The 18,912-nt window shown below is 39.1% G+C and overlaps 1 protein-coding gene across 1 annotated transcript in view; it reads right to left on the bottom strand.

Moving 5' to 3' along the window:
* Positions 1-17,805, bottom strand: part of LOC139686428 (retinol dehydrogenase 14-like) — a 44,486-nt gene extending 26,681 nt beyond the window's left edge. Inside the window, exon 1 of the mRNA XM_071583617.1 lies at positions 17,783-17,805. The gene's annotated coding sequence lies outside the window, so the exon portion shown is untranslated. The remainder of the gene's footprint in view (positions 1-17,782) is intronic.
* Between the last annotated feature and the right edge of the window lie 1,107 nt (positions 17,806-18,912).

Here is an 18,912-nt window from a genome sequence, read left to right as displayed (position 1 = left end):
TTCAGCTTTTATATTGGTTGGGCTGAGGCCTTTTAAATCAAAGTATTGTATCACATGAAGATGACCAATTTTCTCCATTTTCACAAAGTCACTGAAAACGTTCACTATTGATGGCTGCCAAACAAATACTAAACAACGCGGCGTCGAACAAATGCTTTCTAGATTGCGTACTTTCGAATACAGTGATATTTTTATAACAGCTACCGCCATCTCTAGGTCAGGCCGGGTACTTTGGGCCTTCCCATGTATTCCCACACTTCTAAAAATTCTCCTCCCAACTCTTCCCCTCGAAAACCTTTCCCCACCTTCCCGTTCCATCCAGCGTCTCCAGCCCCCTTTACTATAACCTTTTTCTCAGTTCCTTCCTTCTCTTCCTTGAGAAAGGTGGCTTGGCCACCGAAAATTTGAAAACGTTTGAGTTTATTTTCCTTTTTTGTGTTTCTGTGTTTTTGTTCTCTAGTGCTACCTTCATATACATTATTCTTCACATCCGTGAGACTTTCACCCTAAGTGTTATATACATACGAGGTTTGTCCGAAAGCTATCCGACCTGCGTTCATATCTCCGCATTGGTGCTATTCTTCGTCATCCGGGCGTGGCATCCTTCGAAATAGTCCCCATTTGATTGAACCACACGCTCCCAGCGGTGCTTCCGCATCTTAAGGCAGTCATCGAGCGCAAATTTTGTAATGGCCTTCAACTCGCGCGTCGCATTACTCTGAATCGTCTCGATGTCGTCGAACCGCTTTCCTTTGAGCGCCATTTTTAATTTTGGGGGCATCCAAAAGTCGCAGGGAGCTATGTCGGGACTGTACGGAGGCTGGTGGAGCTGTTAAATCTTGTGTTGTACCAAAAACTACTGCACAAGGTTCAATGAATGCGCTGGCGCGTTATCCTGGTGAAGAAGCCAGTCACCGCTTGACCAGAGACGCGGTCGTTTTCTTCTCATGGCAACACGCAATATTTTCAGAACTTCAACGTAATATTATTTGTTGATCGTATGACTTCTTGGAGCAAATTCGTAGTGCACAACACCCCCACAATACATTGAGAATTGAGACGTGCGTGTTCCGTAATTAATTAGGATTTCGTTGAGAAAGCCAAAGCGTTTCCTTCGGCCGTTTCTTTTATTTCTGACAAATCGGGAAAAAGACTTGTGCTACACGTTGTGAACCTTGAGAATGGCACAGGGCCATTTTTCTATAATTTTCACGGCAATATCTTTTAGTGTTAATATATTCATATTAATTTATTGGCGACTTCCAGGATCGAATTGAGTTATATGAATTTACTCGGCAATCATTAGGATTGGCATTCACTTCAAATTTCATTATTGTCGAAACTGAAATTTTCAGCACGCAATAGAAATACGTAAAATATTATAAACAAACTTTGAAAAATGCTACTTTGTATAATGATTCAGTCAGACTTTATGCCCGCCTGAGGCTTCGATCGATTCGCTCGAAATGCAGCATAAAAATTTCTCGACATTCCATGCGTAGAAACGTATATCTCGTATTCCATGCATGAGTGTAACGTTTTACTTACTGAAACCGCAGTTTTCCAGAAGTCGTCCCAGTTAATTGGAGCCTAACCCGTTTGTAGCGGACAACTTTGTCTCGGATGTTGATCGAATCAACGCTTCCGGTGTTCGCCTCGTTGTTTAACAGTTATTTTAACTATGGTGTTTCATGTAGTAAAAATATTTTGAAGGTATATTCAGTCGATTAATATTAGTGGGATTCTTCTAGGAAATAGACAAAAACGACAGATACAGTCTATTCAGTCTAATTGTCCCATTCAGAAGTGTTGTCGTATGTGTAATGATCTGGGAATGTAGCAAGTGTTGAATCTTGTCTGACCCAATTCTTATATAGTTTGACTCAATTTCACAGTCATTGTTCTTAAAAAGCATATTCACCTCGACTGGGGTTCGATTTGTTTAAAGGATGTAGCGGCTCAAACCTGTGGTGTTTTCTTCGGCAATCCTATATGTTGTTATGTGTGTACGTCTTTTTTATATTAAAGTGCAGGACAGCGTGTAGACCAAATAGTGGTTCTCTAAAGTCTTCATTGACAAATAATTTAACTTAAAATGAAGTGAGTGTCAGTGCTGGAGATGCATACAATAGGTCACTTAATATGAGTCAGATAGCACCCGTCGGAAAATTTTACAAGGGGTTCGATTATAAAAAGAAAAAGATCCCCGTTAAATATTCAAGCAACCGTAATGGAAGCATCCGTATGAGTAGATATCTCTCGAAGTTTAAAAAAAAGTAGCTGTACATCGTCACCTTATTGAAGAAACAGACACAGGTGTAATTATTGGCACTGAAACCTGGGCATCCACTGATATCGCCGACAGTAATACGTTCCCAAAATCCTTTTCCGTTTACAGAAATGACAGAGTAAATACAATCGGGGGCTGCGTCTTTATTGCTGTTAAAAACTCTTGCATCAGAAGGGCTGAGATTGTTCCAGGTAGAGGTTCGGAAAGTGTTCGGTGTTTTTTTTAAAGCCCCGAATCCAAAAGAATCTACGTATGCGTGTTTTACTAGCTGCTAGCAAAAAATATATGCGGAAAGGTCTTCAATATAGAAAATATGTAAGGAATTTGCAACCACTGAGCAGTGAATGCTAAGGTTAGTGGATGCTAAGAGTTGATATTACATTCCTTTACTGTGTACTTCATTCATCAACTTGTCACTTCGCCAACTAGGGGTGATAATTTGATGATTTGAAGAAGGATAGTAAACACCGAAATACTGAGGATATGTGGAATCACTTAGTTGTCATCACGCGCTCAGTAGTCTACAGGTTCATCTCAAGTAAATTTATAAAATATATGTCGGAACTTAGATGGTACGACGCGAAAGATAGAAACTCATGAAGACGTCAAAGGTTAAGCGAATTCAAAATGAAAATGTTGACTTCAAATTTAAGCGATGATCCAAAAGTATTTTTTTCATATGTCAGAGAGGTTCAGCGAAATAAGTCTACAGTTAATTCAAAGAACTTTAGAAGATGCTACGAAAGTAACTTTAAACGGAGTCATTCGGTATTTAGCATTTAAATGCAGAAATTATTAAGTGTAAAAATCATTCGCCTTGACCGGAATAGCAGTTATTGCACTCAAAAAGATAAAACGTAGTAGTAACCAGTAGTTTAGAAAAGGCCAACATATTTAATTCATATTTTCAAAGCGTTTTCACGAATACCTCACCGAATATCACCGATAGCTAACCTATTCGTTTCCGCTAGCCGTTGGTTGAAATTGAAATTTTATGTAATGGAAGAGAACGTTACTGAAAACATTAACTGTAATGAATCCTCCAGGCCCGATCAAATATCAGCTTGTATTTGAGGAAGTAGCTTCGGAAATGCGCTGTATATAGAAATCATATTTAGGAAATCGCTAGTAGATCACAAGGTTCCCAGTGATTAGAAAACTGCTGATGTAACAGCTACATTTATAAGCGCAGACAGATAGAAACGGGGCAATTAAACGGACCTATTTCCTTCGCATCAATGTCACGCAAGGTATTATAATACATATTTTGTTGGTTCGACAATCAGACACCTTGATGGTCAAGACTCGCTGATGAAAAACCAACGCGGTTTTCGAAAGGGTAAATCCATAAGACACAACTTGCTCTTTTTGTTATGATGTTGTTAGTTCGGGAAAGAATTCCATTGCACTCGGATTTTCTTGATTTTAAGAAAGGCCTTCGACCAAGTATCTCATTGTAAATCACTCACAAAGCTAGAAGCTTATGGCGTAGATAAAAATATGACTGGACTGGAGGACTAGATTAAAGATTTTTTGAATATTCGGGTACAAAGAGTAGTCATTGATGGTGCAACCTCTGATGCAGTTGAGGCACTTAATGGCGTTCTCCAGGAAAGTATTATCGAACCTCGAATCCCTTATTTGCGTTAACGACGTTACATCCGTGGTTAATAGTATGATACGCTTATTTACCAACGACGGAGTGGTTTACAAAGATATCCATAGTCCTGAGGAGAAAGTAGCTTTAGAGGATGACCTTAAGCCTAAACAACGTTGGATCGAAACTTTGCAATTATAATTAACCTTAAAAAATTAGTGATGAATTTTTGGAATTGGAATAGTTTCGTCACGACTGCGTACTGAATCAGAAATACCGAAATAGAAAGTTTAGACTAGACAAATTAGTTAGGAGCTACCCTCACTCCTGGGTGAATCATATACGGGCAATATATTGACGTACTAACAAAGAATTGAGGAGAGTGTTGGGAAGATGTCACAAGAAGGTTAAAGAGAAATGATATATTACGTTAATCGGGCCTCATTTAGAATAGGCTGCTAGTATATGGGGATTGGGTAATCAATCCAAAATGAATTTGGATTGATTTCCGAATTGGATCGCGTGCAGCGTGGTGGAGCTGAATAATTAAGACGTTTTTATGATGAAAAACGATTAAAAATTATTAGAGGACCTAGGTTGGGAATCACTCACGGAGGGAAAATTATATTACAGATTAATTCTCTTGGATACAGTAGAAACTCTCTTCAGAGATGATGCTGAAAATCTATTATTAACCCCCCTTGTACAACGGTGAGAGATCTCATGCTAAAAAATTAGATATACTAATTGTAGAACAGATGGATTTAATGCATTATTTTCTCACAAACGGTAAGAGATCAGAATAACACTATCCTGTCGCGCTAGGGGGGTAAAATATTTTAAATTTTTATTCTATGTAGCCTAGTATCTTGACTTTATCTCATCTAGCTTTAGGTTTTTTCCTTCCTGTTACCGACGACTCCTCCCATATGCGTAGAGAGCCATGACTCACTTATATATCGCAGTGCATGGGCTTGTATCAATGTTAATGTACATAAATTGAACAATTTAAATGTGCATCTTGGTATGAGTACATGCGTGTATGGTGGCTAACAAATAGAAAGACTTAATTGTTCATGTTGCTTGGCCGGCGTGTCACCTCTCAGCCACACACTCTAGCGGTGGCTAGTAGGGTATCATGTAGAATAGAATAGGCTATTTCTGAGGACATTGTTTCGCGTAAGTAATGGCTGTTTGAATAGTAAAAAGATTAAAATAAATAACTTCATGTCATTAGGCTGAAAAACTTTTGATAATAGTGTCTGAAGAAATTCGATGATATGGATTTTGTTTTCTAACGTTTGTACTCCAATTGTTGTCGATTAGTTTGGCCTAAACTGCTATAGGGAATCTGTAATTTCCGTTTTATCATCAGAGCTCATCCGTAATATTCTAACTTAACAAAGTTCTTCCAATTTTCTAAATAATTTATTCACATTTTCGTATGTTTATGAGCAAGACGATCCCCATATTAGTTTGTATTCTATCTGTTTACTTCACAACTTCTATCTATTCTGATATTTAGAGAAATCTAAAGGAAAGGAAGGAAAAATTCCTTTTCTTAGTAATTTCTCACCTCGAAGTTTATAAGAGCGTCGCCATTCTTCATGGGGTTATGGTATTTAAATTAATCTCGAAATGTATTTTAAAATGTAAATCAAATTGACGGGTATACTATTTGCGTCGAGATCAGAATTAGAATTAAACTTAAAAGAGAAATGTTATCTGTCGCTAGTCAGGCCTCATTTAGAATATGCTGCAAGTACCAAAGAAACTGCGGGAGATGCCGCAACAGTCACTTTTAACGGAGTCATCCGCTAATGTGCATTTCAATGCAACAATTTCAGAGTGTAAAAATCATTCGCCTTGACTGGGATTCGAACCCAGATCCCTCAATATCCGGTCGAGTGCTTTAGCCACTTAAGCTACCGAGGCGTCCTCTTAAACTCTGAAATTTCTATCTGAATGAAATTATTCTGAAAAATCTGATGACTCCGTTAAAAGTTACTGTTGCGGCATCTCCCGCAGTTTCTCTGGAATTTGTCAAAGTGAAAACACCATAAGTGTTTAAAGTTGGCTTTAACCTCGTGGACTGTGGCGCCTCGCCCACGACTACGAATGCCTGTGACATTGTATGTACGGTATTTCGTCACAACATCTTGTTCCTTTAAAAGCCCCAAAAATTTCAGAGTTTAAGAGGACGCCTCGGTAGCTTAAGTGGCTAAAGCACTCGACCGGATATTGAGGGATCTGGGTTCGAATCCCAGTCAAGGCGAATGATTTTTACACTCTGAAATTGTTGCATGCTGCAAGTATATGGGATCCTCGCGAATTTGGATTAAATGCCTAATTGGATCGCGTGCAGCGTATAGGAGCTAGATTTATAAAACGTTGTTATAATAAACTAAGTAGCGTATCCAAAATACTGTATTAGAGTAGCTAAGCTGGGAATCACTCACGGAGCGAAGGTTAAATTACAGATTGAACCTCTTGCATAAATTGGAAGGATGTCTCTTTAGCAGTGATGCTGAAAATGTGTTTTTGGCCCAATCGTACTACGGCAGAAGAGATCATGTAAATAAATTTAGAGAGATTAACTGTAGAACGGATAGATTTAAAATGTCATTTTTTCCACGAGCGATAAAGAATCAAAATAATTCTCTCCAATCGCGGTAGGGGTCATATTCGGGTCAAAATTGGCCTGTTGTGTATTCATCCCCTGCCACACACCCTAGCGGTAGCTTGCAGGGTACTAAAATATCCCAAAAAAAGATAGATTTCAAAATGCATGAAAACTGTATAATTTCTCCATTACGATCTTGGAAATACGAGTACCAGCTATTACGAGTCTGAATACCAATCTGTTACAATCTTGGACATACAAGCCCTGCTGACTCAAATCTTCTCCCCCCGCTAATAGGTAACCCTCCACCTAGCCTTGCATACGCCCCCTTTCTCGGTCCATTATCATATCCTCCGTCACACTTGCCCCGACTATAAACGTAACCAACCACTTTCCCTTCCCTTAAATCCCACATCCCCCCCATTTTCCTCACCTAACTCCTCCCAAAAACTGAGCCATGTATACTGGATAACTTTATGTAACTCAACTGAATATGTTGGACAGCAACGGAACCTGGGTTATTTAGAAAACATTTTTATACGAATTAAAATGTTTCACAGTTGTTTTTACCTGTCACGATCAGGTGTCAACGTCTCGTAGTAAATGTATTGCAGCATAAGTAACTTAATTTTCTTCTAAAAACTGGATAAGGATATGTAGAAGTGAGTGAATGGCGCAGTATATTATCCCCAGGTAAATGGATTCCTATGGCAAAGGGTTTCTTTCATTACATCCCGATGGAAGGCCGGCGACCCAAGTCACTTAGGTCAAACTAGAGACTGGGAACTCTGCTGACGAGCACACCGGCTTCTGCAGTGCCATAGGCGGCTAGGAAGGGTATTTTCCTCTCCCTCTACGGTATCTGTCTCAAATGCACTTCAACTTGTTACGTTAAAATCCATTTATCGCAGTCCATTCACCGCGAGTACTTATCTAAGCGGAGATTCTACCTACCTCAGCCGTTAAGGAAATGGAGAGACGAACATGCTGAACCTTTTAAGGAATTCCGGAAAGACAAGATTGCTGCCCCCAGATTTTTCCATAAATGACCTTTGCGAGTTTTTCTTTGACATACGAATTTAGCTATTTAAACTCCATTATACTGTAATATATCACCTTTTTAACGTTTTATGAATTTCCTGTGTTGATTTTCGTAATCAGAAAAAGTAAACAACCTTAAGAAGAATATAGTGCTAGAGTATGGGATCCTCATGAAGTTGTATTGATTTCCGAATTAAATTGCGTAGATTATAGCGTAAAAGAGGTAGATTTGTCAAACGTTGTTATGACAAACTGAGTAGAGTATCAAAATTATTGGAGAAGCTAGGTTGGGAATCACTCACGGAGCGAAGGTTAATTTACAGATTAAATCTTTTGCATAGATTTGAAGGTCTCTTTAGCAATGATGCTGAAAATTTATCATTAACCCTATCGTACCACGGTATGGGAGATCTTATAAATAAAATTAGAGAGATTAAGAATAGAATAAATAGGCTGAAGACGTCATCTGTCATACGAAGGATAGCGGATCAGATTAACGTCTGACCGCGCGAGTGAGTAAAACTGTTTTGTGTCCAAAGTATTCTGGTTGTAATCGCCCTCTGCCACACACGCTAACGGTGGATTTAATGGTACCGTGTTCGTGTGAATCTGGTGATAAGTACGAGTCAACACCTGAGGTGTCTAATTGTTTTCCTCCCACCAGATGTTTTCTCAGGAGCAATTATAAAAAAATTGTATTACGTTTAATAAAATACCAGTTACTTATTCGAGGGTCTTGAAGAGTGATAAGAAAGAAGTATAGTTAGAAAAGCCCAAAACATTAATATTTACCTGTCAAAATCAAGACTGTATTTTAGAAACGCATGGGAAATGTGATTTTCAAAACTACAGCTTTCACGCTCATTATCCCCTCATAACCTTAGTATTCGCAGATCATAGCCTTAAGGTTCATTGCCTCATCTGGTTCCATCTACAGGCATATATCGATTGATTATGGATAGTGGATGAATACACTTTTTGACTAATTATTATGGCTATTCTAATGTTTAAGGTAAGTTTTGGGTAGGATATAAAACGGTATAATGATACATTTCAATGAGTTGTCCTGACAAAACAAAACCAGAAATCTGACAGAAAATAGCGAGCTCCTCTTCATTTCCGCATGCTATTTTCTTATCTATAATCTTCCAATAAACCTATAATCTCATTTCTGCTCCTTCCTTGCTTTCCTAATATTCTCTGCTCTACCACAATCTTCAACAACCCATCGAAGTTCGAAATGGTCTGCATCCACCTTTCCTGCCCACTTTGTACGTCTCCCATCAGTCCTTTCTCCTCCCCCGCCATACCTTGCATTCCTTTGTTTTCCTTTCTGTCCATTTCACCTTTCCCATCCATCCCCACACCCACGTTTCAAAAGGCTCCAATCTGTGCTTACCGCTTCAACGACCACATTTCCGCGCCGTACAAAACCAGGCTCCATATCAAAATTTTAGAGTATTTTTTTAACATCCTAAATTAACGTCCCTGTCATTAATTTGTTCCTCTTTGTGAAAGCTTCTTTGCCAAACGCAGCTCTTCGTCATATGTCCTAACTACATTCACCATTTTGATCCAAAAGCTTTCCGAAAGAGGTAGAAGGTTCCATCTGCTCTCGTTTTTGGCCTCCTATTTATCTTATTTCGACTCTCTTAACATCCTCATAGCATTTGTTTTGTTTACAATTATTCTCGTATCATACCTAATGCACTGAGACTCTAATTCGTACAGCAATGCTTGTAACCCCTTGGCCGACTGGTAAAATAAAGCTCGATCATCGGCAGATCTAGCCGGTTTTATTCGTTCACCATCAACTTGGATACCTGTCTCCATGTCTTCCCATGCCTCTTTAACATTTCTTCCACGTATTCGGTGAACAGCACTGTTGATAATGGACACCCCTGCTCTCTACCCCTCTTCCTAATACTGGCCTGGCCATTGGGACTCGCCATCCGTCGCGCGTACCTTAGCAGTCCGAGACGTACAAGTTGCGGATAAATCGCTTATCCCTCGATTATTCTCCTATTTTCTGCTAAATATTAGTTAATTTTACCCATTTTAATCTATCGAACGCCTTCTCGAAGCCAACCAAACAAGAAATTTTTATCTATATTATATTTAATGTTCCTAGTTAGTGACTTTATTACTGCTACGGCATCATGAATTCCTCTCCCATTTCTGAACTTAAACTGATAATTTCTTTAAATGCCGCGCAATTTATCCTCTCAATGATGATCTTAAGCAACAGTTTATATGCGTACGAAATGTTTTGAAAAATAGTCCAGGTGAATGAAACTTTCAAAAGAACAATGATCTTAGTGACCAGAGTAAGTACTCTTGTGATCTCGTGGATTTTTCCAATTTTTCTCTGATTTTGATAGAACTTTAAAAAGCATTTCCGTGCTTTACAGTTTAAAGCGAAGTTCTGGACTGAAGGGAGTTGAAGCATTTTAATTTGGAGCGTGATGGTTGTGGCCGTAAATTTTCCTCAAAATCTTGGTTCTATAACTTTCATATCGACGAGAATGGAGTGGCATGGCGTTCATCACTGTCACCTTTTTAACGTAACGACTGGTTTACTCATTGGGCAGGCGCAATTGGGCAAATGACGTACCTTTTAATTCGGATAGAGTAATCGTAAAAGCAAGTGTCCACGTTCGTGTAGTCATCCGATAACCCAACGGAGTCAATACAGGAGCGTCCACGCGAGCGAACAGTCTGCCTCATGCTTACACGCAATCGTATGACTCGTCTCCACCCTAAGATTCAGGGTAGAATTTGAAATATTCTCGCGGTGTTATTCGCCTCGTTCGGCAGTTTTTTTTAACGAAAATACGTCGCGCGTTTCATGGCTGGTTATTATTCCGCCACGGTCGAGCTCTGAATCTCCTCCTAGCATCGTCTCTCCTCTCTCGCTTCGCCGTCCGCGCACTTGCCCGTCATTTTCCAGCTGGGCGAAGAAGAAGCCGGCGCGCACCGTCGGAGCGCGATCAAGCGCGAGGTATACGGTCAAGGAGTGAAGGAGTAATAACCTCGGGTGGGAAGACATCCGCCGCGGAGGGCACGCAAGAGGATGGGCGGAGGAAGAGAGGCGTGTCTAGATGAGGAGAGGAAGGGTGAACGCTGTAGGTGACCGGAGACGAGGGGAGACAGATGTCCTCCTCGCGGACAGAAGAATGAACCACAGTGCTCGGAAATACCAAGCTCAGCCGTTTCTGAAACAAGAGGCCTCTCGCCCTCTTTGAATTATTTGGCAATTTCTCAACTTCTCTATTTCGTGTTGAAATTCCGCAAATTCATTTCAGAGGCATTTTAATGAACGATCATAGGCTCAACAAGGAAAGTTTAACTCGATCTAAAATGGAAAAGGATTCATTTAAATTGAGACCTACCCTTTGAATGTTTAGCCCCGTTACGAGTAAGCAACTTCTATGATTTGTAGTCAACAAGTCAAGTATGTTTGAATTTTTAAAATTGACCGAATAGGTGGAACTGAATATTATTATGTTCAAATGAAGTATAGAAGCCCACGAGAATATAAATACATTGTTTCATGGAGAATGTTATCCATTGTATTAAACAATTTGAATAATAGCTTAGTTTCTGTCTCTAATGGTACTGATTTGCCATCAATTGTTTTTGGCGCATGGCTCTTCAAATGTTCATTTCATGTCATATTATAAATTCCAAGAAGTAAGCCAGTGATTTAGTGTTACACTTTTCGGAATAACAATGGGAGAGAAATGTGGGAAACACAATTGGTATTTCATTCTTGTGGTCATTGTTTTTGAATTCGAACTCGAATTAATTACATATCTTGTTAAAGTATTTTTGTGGCGGTAAGCGTTTCAGTTGCATAATTATTAATATATCCAAGAGGTAACATCCCGATGGATGGAGGGACTCCTAAGCTTCAGGTTTTATCGCAATGCACGAAAACAGTTCTAGGATGAGGAGTGGTAGCCATTTTGCAGGGTTTAGAATAATAGCACTGGATTCATTAGCAGGATACAAGATAGGAGTAGAATTTGGTGCGGTTGAAACTAGAATAAGGAAGGAGAGCGATAGGGGTAACCCAATCGCTAAGTCAGGTGTATTCGCAGCGTCTGAAGAATCTTAATTAAACGTCATATCTATATTTAAGCGAGGGAAGAGTTTAAGTGGTTTCTCATCTATCGCTTCAACTTAGGAACTGGAATAGCGGTCTTAAATTCACTCAGAATCAAACCTCGGCCCTAAGTGCGGGCGGGGGGTAGGGAGTACACAAGAGGGAATTATAGTTAGTGTGCTTCTTTCAAAAAAATCCAAGTATACCTTAATTAGGCTTTTGGGGTCTATAGGTAATAAGTAAGATTTGGCTTTAGAATAAATCATTCGTCATCGTTTTATAACACCGACTGATGGATGGCAAGCACCACATCCCAAATCAATTAATTACTCTGGAAAGTCTTATGTACACCCTCCATAATAATCATTTCTGTTGCTTACTTGTGAAACCCCTTTCTGAACTCCTCCAGTTCCACCCCTGCCACGTATTAATTGGAAGATATTACCGCCTTAATTTCATTAGGTGATCGTGAAATTTTTCGTATAAGGTTCCGGATGGCAACGGTATACGACTTCTTAGTCATTTGATGCATCTGCTATAAGCCTGTGGACTACACGCGTTGCAGTTTCATGAGTTCTGCGTCGATTACATTATCTAGTACATTAAAGCAGAATCACTATTTGTGCAACACAATTAGAGTGCTGTCTATTGAGTTTCCTTAAAACTGAAAAATATGTTTGTTAAAATATTGTGCGTGCAGAATTTTTTCTCGTCAAGATCATCTCCTAACTAAACGTCCTGAAATTGTTGTATGTAGTCAAACGCTGTGAACTTTTCTCGGGTTTTCCACCGGGTCAGGGATTCCATGGAACCCAGAAATTATTTATTTGAAATTTCAATTGTGTTTAGATTAATTTCTCTCATTTTTTTCCCAAATTATGTATTTAAAAAGGCTTCGACGTATGTTATGTGCATAAAAGAATATAGTAGTACATATAGTACGTATTTTAAAATCCCAGACAAAGTTTTTCACAGCTAATTTTGGGTGATTAAATAATCGAGATTCAGTCCGGGTGCCTGAAAAAAGTATGAACAGGTGGATAAAGTGTGGACCAGAAAATGGAAAAAGAAGAATGGAGATGGGAAGATTTAAAAATGGTCAACATGAGTTGTAGAGAAATATAAAGCCACCCTTGGCATTAAAAACTTATGATCAAAGCCATGAATTACAAGAGAAAGGATAAGAACAAGGAAGAGAGAAAAAAATGGAAGAATGTATACGTGAGGTTGGTGAGAAGGATGTACGGAGAGTTGAGAACGAAATGGTGCGTGAAGGACTGAGTAAAAGTTCTGGAGTAATTGTGTAAAATTTTGAGAGATTTCAGAGATCGGGAAAAGTGGCCGGACTATAAGAAACATGACTTGATAAAAAGAGAATGGTCCGGATGTGAAAGGAGAAAATCTATTATAAATGAGTCTGAATACAGGGAACCAAAAAAGTATCGGGAGATGTGAAAAAATACGTATGGTAACGTAAATAAAAAAGGTTAAAACGGATGTACGTGGTAGATACAGAGTGTTGGTGATGATGGCTAGGCTTCAGGAAATAGTAGACCGAGTAGAGGGGAAATGAAAGGGAAAAAACGGGTGATATACTGGCAGAACTACTCACTACAAAACTTCGTTAAATTAATAATATTCAAAATCGAAAAATGTGTTTGATTTGAGGATAACTAGATTCATTTTATGCGCTCATTAAAGGCCAAAAACGTGCGATTACGATTTTACGTGAGGTAAATGTCAGACTTATCACTTATATACATGATTATAGAATAGAAAGAAAATGCTTTGTTTTCGAATTAATATAAGGCTCTAAGCTTAGTTAATTGGACAAAAACCATTAGAGTAATTGGTTAACATTGCAGGGATAAGCGTGCTATTCGAGACCTTCACAAGAGAGTTGTATTTGACAGCAGATGTGTTGGTGAGCTCTCCTTCATTAGGTTAACCAATCGGGTTGGTTGGAGTGATGAGACAGGGTTTTGAGTATCCATTTTCATTCTTAGCACTTTGCATGGTGTTGGTTACAGAGTTTTGAGAAGGGTTTCAAGTGAAAGTGAAGTTAGATGACATTGCATTGACTGAAATATGTGATACATATAAAGCCTTAGTAAGTTATCCGAGGGATGACAGTTGTCCCTGATTTTAATACAGGATTAACCCAAGACATATTGAATGAAAATGAATGACTAGAAGGTGAAAAGAAAGACGGTTACCATTGTGAATAAGGTTATATTATATCATTTATTGGGATGGTATAAATTAGAGCTGGTGGAAAAAATTACAATGCTGGGCAGCATTTTTATCGAAAATGGAAAAACCAGAAATGGAATTAATATTGTAATTGAATTGACACAGGATATCTTTTTAATGAGAAGGTAACACACTTCGCAGAGAAATAAGCAACAGATATGTCAAAATGTAATATAGCCTCCTTTGGTTGGCCTTTTTTGCTTTAAGGGAAGAGGGAACCCTATATCGACGGATTTTGAAGTGTGCGCTTGAGGATGCATAGAAAAGATTGTTAATAAGATGTAAACACAAAGACATTCAAATTTGGAACTCCGAAATTCATTGTTTTTTTAAATCCAGGTATTGAATTTAAAAAAATTTCAATGTCAATAGTAAAAGGAGAAAATTCAAAATTTTTTAGATTAGCATTAAGACGTTTTTTAGCCAAGGTTAACGTCGCTTAGCTCTTTCTTAATCCCTGAAACCTGTTTATAAAAGCTTCCCTCATATTTAAAATTGTTGCAATAGACTCGCCCAGTCCGAAAACTGCGCTTGAGCGACGAAGTTTCAATCGTGCTGTATGTACATGTGCGCCCACTCGTGGCATTTTGTGGAAACGGAACATTCAAGGGGACAGAGATACCTCTGTTTATAAAGAAATATTATGTTTATATATATATATTCATGCCTAAAGTTATTTTAAAAATGAAATGGAAAATAGTTTTCGTTTGTAGTTCAGTAGTTACTGTTAAGTATTATATTTATATCAGCCTAGGTGCTACTTTTCAGGTTTGGCACTCTGCGTTATTGTAGTTACCAAAAAATTTATTACATTCTCTCCATAAAATTCTTGATTGGTTTTCCGTAAAGCAGAATATTTATTAATAACATTTATTATAGAGTCCTTCATTTGCCTAAGGAAATCTCAAGGGTTTTTTTCGAGTATAGTCGCTGAAAAATATGTATTTCCTGAGGTAGCTCGCGTGTTTTACCTTAGAAAACATATATTCCGTCAAGGAAACACTTTTCAAAATTTAAGGACGAAAAATTGTAATTTTTTTAAATCCTCTGTAGTCCTTGGAAACGGATTTGACCCATGGATATAATGGGAAGTTTTGTTGTGCTTCAGATTTGCCATAATTATCTGGATCCGGGCGATGGGCGAACCTTCAGGAATCCTGGATTACGCACTATCGTCTCGTCTCTTTGTCTCTTCGATTACCGTAATGTGACGTGTACAATATTTAGTTTTTATCCCATTTGCCCTGACGTGACTAATCAAGTGCATTGACCCAATGGCGCCCAAGGAGAGACGACAGCTAATAGCTCCAATGTTTTGGAGACGGCCAGCCTCATTCTTTTATTTTTAAATATGGCCTCTTCATGATTGTTCATGGCGACACCATTTTTGCTATAATTTTTACTATTGCATAGTACCCTCCAAGCCACCGCCTGGGTGTGTGGCAGGGGGTGATTACAACCCAGACTGAACGATTAATGAAGGGCGAATGAATAAAATTGACTTCGCCAATGGGGTAAACTCAATCCGCAATTACTGGCTGTGTTGTAGAATGATTATTTCCCCTTACATGAGCCATTTAAGCATGGCTTTGGCTATATTCATATTCTGACGGAATGACATAACACATAATTCCATACAAAATACCGAGCGCTGAAACATTTATGAAAAAAAGCACGAGGAATTTGAAACCTTAGTCCAAGAGACACAGGATGACATGAAATAAACTGCCATTGAATATTTTAGCCACAACCTTGCGCTACTGAATTATGGTTTATAAATGTTTTGTTAGAAATATTTGATAGCAAAAATGGTATAATCACAGCCTGAATGCAAAGTTTGAAACTTGGCTGAGTAAAACAGTAATGAACAGATACTCTAAATAAAGTTCAGCAAAACTAACTTGAAGATACTGGTAGTTATTTATTTTCCACGTAGGGTACGGAAATGAATGGATAACTTGCCCTTCACCCCGACTTTGCTTTGAAATAATCACAGACTTTCTTGTTCAGCCCAACATCTGTTTTTCCTATACCCTACTCTAATAGAACCTTAGTGATTTGAATATATCTGTATGCATTTTAGCCTAAAATAAATTACATGGACAGATGTATGGAAGCTGTCAAGGTTGGAAACGCACGCACTCACTTAGAAATTCATACGTTCCCTCTAGTGACAAGTCAATGCAAAGCTGAGTAACGCAATTGAAGCTGCAGGTGAATTATTTATCGTAATAAATGAACCATAGGCAACCTTTCATCGCACTGAATAGCTCGAGGAAGTCAGAAATTCATTTTATAAAATGACCGGCCTTAAACGAACCGCTTTAGGCATATGTACTCGAGTATATATGTATGTCTATTTTAAAGCGTGCATACGAGGTCTGTACAAAAAGTATCGCGAATTTTGAAGTTTCGCGGGCTACGTTTTTTTGTTTTTCGATTTTTTTGTGGCGTAATGTTGTTACTTATGTCTCTCAATTATGCCGAAAAGTTCGGCCATTTTCAATGTTCCGTAAATTTTTGACAGCTGCTTTGGCTTGTATTCGATTTTTGCCTGTTCCAAAACATGGATCAAAGAATCTGTACCAATTTTTTTGTGAAAAACGAAATAAAGTGCGCGAGCGTATTCCTAATGTTGACAATGGCTCATGGAGAAGCTACTTTGCACCGAAGCAGCGTTTATCGGTGGTATAAAATGTTCTCAGAGGGCCGAGAAGATGTGAACGACGAAGAGCGTGCCGGATGCCCGAGCACGTCAACAACAGACGAGAACATTGATGAAGTGAAGAAAATAGTATAGGCCAATCGTCGAATCACCGTTAGGGAAGTTGCTGAGGGCCTAAATATATCGATTAGTTCGTGCCGTTCGAATTTTACCAATGATTTGGGCATGCATGACACGGGCCGCCGCGACATTCGTACCAAAATTGCTCAATTTCGACCAAAAACAGCAACGCATTAACATTGCTAATGAGACCTCGTGACGACCCAAATTTGCTCCAGAGGGTCATAACTGGTGACGAATCATGGGTTAATCAGGTTATGACGTGGAAACTAAAGCTCAATCATTCCAATGGAAGCTGCAGCACGAACCAAGACTGAAAAAAGGGCGCTAAGTTCGGTCGAATGTAAAATGTTTGTTTAGAGTTTTCTTCGATTGCTGGAGCGTGGTGCATCATGATTTCTTGCCCCAGAGTAGAACGGTAAATAAGGAATATTACCTGCAAGTTATGTGCAAATTGCGCGAAGCAATCCGCCACAAACGCCTGGATTTGTGGAAGAAAAAAAATCGGCTTTTGTACCATGACAACGCCCCTGCTCACACATCGTTACTTGTGCGCGAATATTTGGACGAAAACAACAGACTAATGATGCCACAGCCACCGTATTCCCCAGATCTGACCCCCAGTGACTTTTTCTTGTTCCTGAAACTGAAGAGGCCCATGAAAGGACGACGCTACGCTACGATTGACGAGATAGAGACTGCATCGAGGGAGGAGCTGAACAAGATTACAAAAAATAATTTTTTGAAGTGCTTCGAGGATTAGAAAAAACGTTGGCACAAGTGTATAATATCTAATGGGGATTTCTTTGAATGGGACCAAATAGATATTCATGAATAAATAAATAATTTTTGAAAAACACAAAAGTGGCGATACTTTTTGAACAGACCGTGTATATTCCGTTGTAGAGGTGAAAGTAGATATTGTTTTTAAACAACACATTAAAAAGTAATGAAGCGCGAATAATAAAGAATATCAATGACTCATCAACTGTTTACAGAAAAGTTATTACTATGATCGCGAAAAAAGCTAGCCTTATTAAGAAAAGCAAGAATAGTTTCGTTTACGCTGAATCAAAATCTCTTACCTCAAACTGCTGGCAGAAGCGGTCGCCCTGAAGCCGCGTGTCGGACTGAGAAGCGAAGGAGAAAGCTTCCAGCCGTAGCCTTGGTCGCGGGCTGACTGTTTTACCTCTCCTTTCCCTCCATCCCTTTCCGCCTCCACTCTTACAAACCGATGCCTTCGAATCTCCCCATTACCCTCAGCTCGCTCATAGCCTATCCGCTTATTCACCTTAAGGGGAAACTTTCTCCGATGCCTCAACATGGAAAACTCGTAGAGGCCTTTAGTAGAGAAGTTATTTTTTCATTTTTTACCTTTCCCTGCGAAGCGTAAGGACGTACCCGAGGGAGAGGTTAGTACATATTAAGGTCATTGTCACGGTCGCATCTCTTTCCGGAGGGCTAGGTGAACAGCCGTTAAAAAGAATTTCCTCTTACATCCTTGGTCGTTACCCAGCGGAAGGATTTACTTGGAAGTTTCGTCCCCTCGGCGAGTGTGTGCTCCCTGGCCCGTTAAATCGTTTTGAAGTCTTTTTTTCTTTCATTTTCCGGCAAAAGGCTGACTCGGCCTCGATCGCGAAAGAATGGTTAAGTTTTTTCGTTACTAACTATATGAAACGCCCGCAAGAGAAAAATTAATAGGATGGCAGAGTTCAGCTCCGAAATTGAAGGAGAAGGGAGGCACTGCTGAGATGAAAATATCGGCGTGGAACTAGTTCTTCACGGAGTCCTGTTGAGTGAACAGAGATTCAGGAGGGTTTATAAAAATGACTACTCATTTTTATCGATTTCTGAAACAGCACGCTGAGAATACTTTACCCTTAAATGATTGCTCCGGCTGGGTTTCACAACCCTTTTATCCATCTGAAACTACTATTGTTTACTTCTCTCTATTCTCCTATTCCCTAGCATCCTACTTTCTTGAAGCCATCGGCATCCTTGTACCTATGTACCCATCCACTTTTCCATTCCATTTGAATATCCTCCACCCATATCGTCTCTCCATAATCCTAATCCTAATTTTTATTCCTACCCTTTCGTTTTCTAATGTTCCCAGCTTATTTTTTCAATTCGTCTCCATGCCCTTCAGTCAATGCTCCTTTTTTTCTCATGCGTAAAATTTCTGAAGGACACAACGCAAAAATGCTTCACTTAA

The sequence above is a fragment of the Hetaerina americana genome, unplaced genomic scaffold, assembly GCF_022747635.1.
Source record: "Hetaerina americana unplaced genomic scaffold, ioHetAmer1.1.p SCAF_14, whole genome shotgun sequence".
Lineage (NCBI taxonomy): Eukaryota > Metazoa > Arthropoda > Insecta > Odonata > Calopterygidae > Hetaerina > Hetaerina americana.
Note: the sequence above shows the minus strand (reverse complement) of the source record. Positions and strands in the feature narration are given on the sequence as shown.